Raw genomic sequence first — 8,974 nt, 5'->3', positions numbered from 1 at the left:
CAAATGGAAGAAATGAGGACATAAAAGAACATGCATGTGAAAGTTGGTGAATAAAGAAGACTGTAGAAGAATTGATGCATTTGAGTTATGGTGTTAGAAAAGTGTATTAAAAGTACCATGGGGTGCCAGAAGAACAAATTAATCTGTGTTGGAGGAAGTCCAACCAGAATGCTCCTTAGAAGCTGAGATGGTCAGAACTTGCCTCTCATACTTCGGACATATTATCAGGAGGGACTAGTCTCTGGAGAAGGACATCATGCTTGGCAAAGTGGAGGGCCAGTGATAAAGAGGGAGACCCCCCAATGAGATGGATAGCACAGCAATGGGCTCAAGCGTAACAGTGATTGCGAGGATTGGCAAGACTAAGCAGTGTTTCGTTCTGTTGTGCATAAGGTTGCTAAGAGTTAGAACCCAATCGATGGTACCTAATGGGAAAGGAAATGGAGCATCAGGAATGGGACATTAGGAACATGGAATATGTCAGAACCAGTCAGGAGTTCATTCTGACAAGGATATCATTGTCATAGCTTGAGAAAACCTGATGACAACTCAGACAATGAAGACAATCTGTGGGCATGCATGATGAGAAGTCTGGAGCTAGCTGGGGCCCAGGTTAATTCAATTGCTTAACAGTACCATGAGGACCATGTCTGCCCATCGTTCACTGTATATACACCCTTCTGTATGGTGACTTTTCATCCTCAGAATTGTCACTGCTGTCCACAATATGGTCATTGAAGTTACAGCTTTAACCACATTCATATTCAAGCTAGCAAGGGATAGGCAAGTGGCAAGACAGGAGCTATGTTGGTTGGTCTTACCCTATTGGTTAGGGTTCTCAACAGCAGCCCTTTCCTTAGTGGAAAGAAATCTGAGTTCTTGCTACCCCTACCTATGAAAAAGGTTTTTAGCTTTTTTAGACTTAATTGTGGGAATCTAGGCTCTGCCAATGGGAAAAAAGGAAGGCAAAGGCTCTGTGGCAGGGAAACAGGATCTACACTGGTGGATCAGTGAGAAATTCATGGGAATTGAAACAAGAGGTCAGGTCTTCAAAGGCCTTGAAAACCAATCAGGGGGTTCAGACTTATGTCAAGTAATAGGATAAGGTTCTCAGATTCACTATATGGACAAATCATATGAGAACGTTGTTTGACGTGGGCATACTTATGCACCACCCTTAGTGATCCTGATGCAGCAAAAAAAGGGTGGGACCTTGGCATTGGCTTACTTAACAAGCACCCAGGTGACTCTGAAACAAGGAGTCTGGTGGTCTCACTTAGTGGTGGTTGTGTGCTATCGAGTCGTTTCTGACTCACAGTGACTTTGTATAGCAGGAGTGGAGAATGTCCGGCCTTGGGCTGTATGTTTTTGTTGTTGTTAAGTGCCGTTGAGTTGTATAAGGCCCACAAAATTATTTAGTCTGGCCTTGCCAAGGCAACCACAGTTCTAGTTATCCAAGTATAGCAAGTTAATTTTTAAGTTGATAATTTTGTATGGCCTGCAAATGATGTCATAAATATCTAAATCATCCTTGGCAGAAAAAAAACATGTTCCCCACCCCTGCTGTGGAGTCCTGATGTGGCGCTGTGGGATAAAGTACTGGACTGCAAGCTTGGTTTGAACCACAAGGTCAGCAGTTCAGACTCACCATTTGCTCCTTGGAAACTCTATACAGGGTCACTATAAGTCAGAACTGACTCAATGGCATTTAGCAACAAGAACTCCTGCCATAGAGAATTTCGGAAGATGTACATCTTTATGGAAGCCAAAAGTCTTATCTTTCTCCCTCAGAACAGCTAGTGGATTCAGACTGCTGATCTTGCAGTTAGTAGGCCAAAGCATCATTCACTAATGCCACCACTGCACTAAGGAGGCACTGCAAGGTTTTGATCCTGAGGAAAGCTGTGTTTCTAGAAGTTAGGGCACTGGGTAGCTCTGAAGAGAATTGCCCAACCAACTGCAATTGTCCAGACATGGCTAGGGTCTCAAGAAGGGTGATGGCAGAGGAAAACAAAGGGAGATTATCTGGCTATTCGAAGAAAAAAGTGATGGGACACGGTGGCAGCTTAGATGTAGGAAAATACTGCAGAGCTTCCCCTGGACAGCAACCAGGTGGATGGGTGTCAGAGACCCTTGTTTGTGCCTGGGTTAGTTCACAGGGAGAGACAGATGCCATAAGCCCCCATCCAGTTGTCCCCAGGAACAGTGCTTTTTTACTGCCTTAAATGTCAAGACAGGAGGAGGCAACTGAACTTGAATTCTAATCCAAATATTTGAAGCAATCGGAGTTAAAGTGCAACTTCCCCAAATCCCAATTTGAAACACAAACTTCAACACTTTCTGCAGGTCAAGTCTTCTAATGGTAATAAGACAATTGTTATTATAACCATCATTCATCAAACATTTACAGGCATATTAAACATTTAGCAAGCCAGCTCACTTACTAGCCTTACTAGCCTTATAAGATAGCCATTCTTTGCCCCACTTTTCAGATGAGGAAACTGAGGTTTAAAGAGGTTAATTTACTTGCTTGTAGTCACAGAATTAGCAAGGGCAGAGTTGGATCTGAACTCATGTCTATCTGATTCCATAACACCCCTTCTCCCACAGTTTCTTTCGGTGGCACCCACTTCTCTATTTCTAAGAGCCTGAGAAAGGATTTTGTTGGGCAGAGAAATAAATGTAGTGTTTTTTTGGCTTGAAATTATAGCACATTTTCCCCCTTTATGATGTAAGGTCTTTAAACATCCATGGGCTTGGAGACAGGTCAGTTTTATAAGATCGCCTTCCCTAGACCCTAAGCAGTTGTTGTTGGGAACCATCAAGTCGATTTCGACTCACAGCAGCCCCAACAGAGTGGAACTGCCCCGTGGGGTTTTCTTGGCTGTAATCTTTACTGGAACATGTTGCCAGATCTTTTTCCTGTGAAGCAGCTGCATGGGTTCAAACCACCAATTTTTGAGTTAGCAGCCAAGTGTTCAACCATTGTACCACCAGGTTTCCTTCCTAAGCATTGTTGTGGTTCATGTTGTTAAGTGCCTTCAAGTTAGTTTAGCCTCATAGTGACCCTGTATAGGATTTCCAAGTGGCAACTTGTGGATATGAACCACCAATCTTGAGGTTAGCAGTCCAATCATTATCCTACAGCACCACAACTTAGGTATCTGTAAAGGACCAACTTCTGCTAAAAAAGAATGGGAAAGGTACATGGCTGAAATGGGTGGTTGGTAGACTGTGTTAGGATTTCATGGATAGGCAAAAAGAGATGCAGGTGAAATGCTAAGGCCTGAAACAGAGTGTTTGTTGGGTGGAACATTGTTTTGTACTGAGACTGAACCCACACAGGACCCAGGGTGGTCATGACCTCCAGCCTTTGGGTACCCTGGCTTTGCTCCTTTGAGTCAAATTGCTTCTGCACCTCACTCTTTCACACTGGTGCCTCAGAGACAGGCAGTCTCGCAGTACTGTCCGCCATATTACTTACCCATCCTCCCTCCTCAGTGAGCGCTTTCTTACCTAGCTAGCATTTCCTTAAGTCCTTAATTACAGCACAGGGAGTAAAGGAGCTGGAGATTTATAACTTCTTTGCTGACTTACATTTTATTGAAGTAAGGGGGAAAAAAACCCAGCTAGCGGAAGGAAGAGTATTTATAGAAGGTGCATAGTGTTTCAGAGATATTAATAACACCAGGGACTCACCAAAGGCTGTTGCCTCAAAGTGCTTTGATCAACAAAACAACTCAAGCTGGCCATGCGCACAGAAAGAGATAGAACAGTGTTTATTAGCTGCCAACCCATTGTTGTTAGCTTACACTGATGGAACATACCCTGTGTCAGGCACAATCCTGAGCCCTGCATATGTAATGATTGCTGTTGTTGTTGTTAAGTGCTGTGGAGTCAGTTCTGATCCATAGCAACCCTGTATATGGTTTCTGAGGAGTGAGTAGCTGGTGAGCTTGAACCGCCGACCTTGCAGTTCAAACAGCTTTGCAGTCTGGTGCATTAACCCACAGCGCCACACCAAGATTCCATTTAGTGATTTTAGATGCTGCAAAAGGGATGTTTCCATCTTCATTTTAACCAGAAGGAAGCAAAACTTTGACAATGAGGAAACTTAACTGGGGTTAATCTGTGGGTAAATGGAGGGTCTGATTTCAGTGGAGGTCTGCCAGGCCCACAGCCCTAGTTGGTGTACTGTGCTATCAAAAATCTCCAAAAGATGAATTCAGGACCCAATAAGGAGCCCTGGTGGCACAGTGGTTAAGTGCTAAACTGTTTACCAAAAGATCAGCTGTTCAAACCAACCAACAGCTATCCTGGAAGAAAGATGTGGCCATCTACTTCCCTATGGAAGGAACATTCCCCAGGAAGCTCTGTGGAATATTAAAAGTACCATGGACTGACAGAAGAATGCACAAATCTATGCTGGAAGAAGTACAATCACAATGCTCCCTAGAAGCCAGATGACCACACTTCATCTCTTATACTTGAGACAGGTTATCAGAAGGGACCAGACCCTGGAGAAGGACATCATAGTTGGTAAAGTGAAGGATCAGTGAAAAAGAGGAAGACCCCCAATGAAGTGGATCGGCACAGTGGCAGCAGCAATGGGCTCAAGTGCAGCAGTGATTGTGAGACTGGTGTAGGACTGGGCAGTGTTTTGTTGTGCATAAGGTCACTATGAGTTGGTACCAATTCAATGACACCTAAGTACAACAATAACTAAATGTCCTGTAAACAACAACAACAACAAAAAACCACCAAAAAACAAAAACCTCAAAACACCAAACTTATTGCTGTCTAGTTGATTCTGACTCACTGTGACCCTAAAAGCAAGGATAGAAATTAACGCTCTGGTAAGGATTCTGATACCCACACCCTGGCTGATCTTGGTTGAGAGCAAGACACAAGGGATTTCTAAGCCTTCATGCTCCTATCTGTAAAATGGAACTAGGGAGGTTTCTGTTTAGGTCATGATACAATATTGGATATTGGACCATAAGCAACTGGAAAACTGGAAAAAAGTCTGAAGCAATGGTTTTTCAGACATTGGGCAACATAGTCTTCAAGAGAAGAATAGATACAATAACTCACACTTACATCAGGTCTGCCTGAGAGCACTTTCCATATCTTGGCACAGCTGTCAATCAATCAGTCAGTTCTGTCCATGTCCAGGCTGTGTGAGGTTTCCCGTCTTGGCATAGAAGTGGAATTGAAATAGAAATCATGTTCTCATTGGGTGGAAGAGAAAGCATTTGGTGCTGATGAGGTAGTTGAAATTGGAAAAGCAGGAGGCCAAGTTAGAGGCAACTGAACAGGGGTGGGGGGTGGATGACCCGGGAATCTACATGCAGGCCCCATTGTACTTCCCATGGGTGAGACTCTACAAAGCCTGTTGTTTTTGTTGTTATGTGCCGTGGAGTGGGTTCCAACTCATAGCAACCTTGTACAGGGTTTCTGAAGCTGTAAATCTTTATGGGAGCAGAAAGCCTCATTTTCCTCCCACGGAACAGCTGGTAGTTTCGAACTGCTGACCTTGCGGTTTGCAGCCTGATTCGTAACCACTTTGTTACCAGAGTTGCTTCTACAAAGCCTGGGAGGGGACAACTACTTGGAACTATGGAAAGAAAGGCTTGGTGTTTTGCTTTTGTAAAAATTACAGCCAAGAAAACCCTATGGAGCAGTTCTACTCTGTAACACTTGGGGTCGCCATGAACTGGATTGGGCTCAATGGCCACAGAATTTATCTATGAGATGTAGAATACACTGTTTGCACCACACTGCAATTGTTCTCTTTTTGCTGCTATGTTGTGCATTTTTATTTCATCCTATTGTATTTTTTAAATGAAGGTCTTGACCCACTACATTGCTTTTGCAATCTATGAATGAGCTAAGACCAACCATTCGAAAGACCCCATGTCCAGTCTGCTCAGTAGCCCAAGAACTCTCAGACAAGACTCTGAAAAGGAAGAGGAGAACGTTGACAATTATACCTACTCTGAAAGCCCTCATGCTAGGTGCACGCTTGTCTGCATGCTTCAAAAAAAGGGCTGTTTTTGTTTTTGTTTTTTCCCTATTCAGAGACCAGAGGCCAAGCAACAAACCTGATACTACAACCTATGTTGCCGCTGGGCTGATGGAGACTAGCAAGAGTTTGACATTGTTGTTAAGTGCCTTCGAGTATAGTGACCCTGTATAGGGTTTCTGAGGAGCAGCTAGTGGGTTTGAACCACCGGCCTGTGGTTTGCAGTCCAGTGCTTATCCTGTAGCACCACACCAGGGGTTCAGCAAGAGCTAGATGTGCAGTTGCATTAATCTTTTAGGGCATCTCCTCCCCTTGGGTGGTTTGAGGTGCTAAAATAACAATATATAGCTGGGGTCTCTGTGGTTGTTTAGGGAAAAGTGGTCACACACTGAGTCTGCTGACCTTAGCCAAAGGATCAGCTGTTCAAAGCAAGCAGCAGCCACCCTGGGAGAAAGATGTGGCCATCTACTTCCCTATGGCCAACAGTCCAGGAAGTCCTGTGGAGGCAATTCCACCGTGGCTTTAGGGTCACTGTGAGTCAGAAGCAACTAGATATTGAGGATTTTTTTTTTTTTTAGGATACTTAATTGTTGTTGTTAGGTGTAGTGGAGTCTGAATCAATTCATAGCATCCTTCTGCATAACAGAATGAAACATTGCCCTGTCCTGCACCAATCTCAAATTTCAATATGACAAAAACAAGGAGGCAAAGCCCTGTCCAGATGGAATTCACAGGTCTCTGCTAGGGCACCAGGGAGGATAATCAGCATCAGGACAAAGCAAGACAGGCAGAAAGGATTCCAAGAGGGGACAAGTTAGAAAGTCCTAGCGAGGGGAGGTACCTCCACATGCTGGGGCAGGAAGGGTCCAAGCAAGCACATCTAACCTGACAAACAGACCACATACTTTTTCATTGATTTTAACAAAATGCACAAGCCCATAGTTCCGGGAGAGACAAATGAGCAAAGTGAGACTGTCAGAATGGAGCCCTCTGAAATAAGATTTTTTTGCATTTGGTCAAACATAATTCAAAGAGCAGCCCAAATGCCGGCAAAGTGCCTCAGAGCCAAGAGTCCCTGGCGAAGAATTTATTGGAGTGGTTTATAAGACTGTCCCAGGATGTGCAAACCCATTTGTTTTCCAATTTGTAAATTAGAAAATGTTCTGAGTCAGGTAGGAGAACTAAATCTGATGCTAAGCGCAATGGTGTGTAAATCAAAATAAATTTGCTGTTGGAGATTTAGACACTCAAGTGTAAATTCCATTTTTCTCCCATTTTCTCCAACAGCAAGGTTAATCCTGGCCCTCAAGTTTCACTTTCTGTGGCTCTGAGAATGGTGACGGTCATGTTTCAGGCAACCCTACCAAGAACAAGCAGGTCTTCTGGGCTCTAACCTCTGTGTTTCTAGGGTTTAAAGATCCTGGCTTTTGTTCGGTGTCCAAGCTGTCTTTTTAGATTCAGAAAAGGGCCCTCCTAGCACATAAGGAGATGGGGCTAGTGCGTCCATGATAGAACTCTCACTGTCCACATGGGAGAACCCGTTGGATTCCAAGCCGAAGCACCTTGCACACCCCTCTATCAATGGAGACTTGATCCACTTGATCCACTTGATCCACGCTGCTATGATGCTGAGGAGATTTCAGCAGAGCTTCCAAACAAAGATGTACTCAGAAGACACAAGGCTTAACAAATTTCATGGAAATTTTCATTATCTTTTAATTTCATTTTTGCCCCAAACTTTTTGAAGCTCTTTCACATACTTACAGAAACCAGCTGATGGCTCTCAATGGTTGTCTCCCTAAGCAATCATAGGGATGGCACAGGACTGAGCAGCATTTTGTTTCCCTGGGCTGTCTCCATGGCAACTACCTCCAAATCTCTAAGCCACTGTCTTGTAGTCCTGGTTTTAAGACTTCCTCTTCATCCCGTGAACGTCCACACTGGTGGTCCCTCCAACATCCCAGTCTCACCATTCCACATCACTTATTCCAAGTTTCCCCCCTTTATCTCAGCATCCTATCAACATGGTTACAGTCTAGGTCTCATTCTCACCTAGAAGGCTTATGAAATGTCCTCTTTGACCATGACCTCTGAGTTGTCTGCCTCCTCCAATCTGGCTGGCCCTGTCCACCTCACCACCTTTATCACGCCTCCACACTGTGAAACCTGTGTTTAGAAGCAGGAGCTCTGACAGACTGAGATCTACTTTAAAATTCCTGGTCCAGGGAGATGCAAATCAAAACCAAAATGAGACACCACTTCACACCCGCTAGATGACTGTTATCAGAAAAACGGAAGCTAACAAATGTTGGCGAGGATGTGGAGAGGTTGAAACTCTCTTCCAGTGCTAGTAGAACTGCAAAGCAGTGTAGCTGTCATGGAAAACAGTTTGGTGGTTCCTCAAGAAGTTGATCACAGAATTACTATGTTGTTGTTAAGTGCTGGGTGGTCAATTCTGACTCATAACGACCCTGCATAGGGTTCCAAGAAGTGACTGGTAGGTTTGAATTACAGACTTTGGGGGTAGCAATACAGTGCTTATCCTACAGAGCCACACACATCAGAACTCCATAGAATTGCTATGTTGTTGTTGTTGTTAAGTGCCATCAAGCCAGTTCTGACTCACAGCGACCATGTGTAGGGCTTCTGAGGAGCAGCTGGTGAGTTTGAACTGCTGACCTTGAAGCTCAAACTGACTTTGTAGTCCAGCGCATTAGCCCATAGCACCATACCAAGACTCCCAGAAAGTCAACTCCTAGTTATATACTTTAAATGCTTCAAAACATAGATGCAATTGGATCTTGTACATCAATGTTCATTGCAGCAGTATTTTATCACAAGGTTGAGCAAACTGGTTAGGCTAGGTTCTCTAGAGAAGTAAAACCAGTGAAGTATATATATACGTTCTGATATATAGATATGGATATTGTTTTTGTTAAGTGCTGTTGA

The sequence above is a fragment of the Chrysochloris asiatica genome, unplaced genomic scaffold, assembly GCF_000296735.1.
Source record: "Chrysochloris asiatica unplaced genomic scaffold, ChrAsi1.0 scaffold00150, whole genome shotgun sequence".
Lineage (NCBI taxonomy): Eukaryota > Metazoa > Chordata > Mammalia > Afrosoricida > Chrysochloridae > Chrysochloris > Chrysochloris asiatica.
This window is presented reverse-complemented; position numbering follows the sequence as displayed.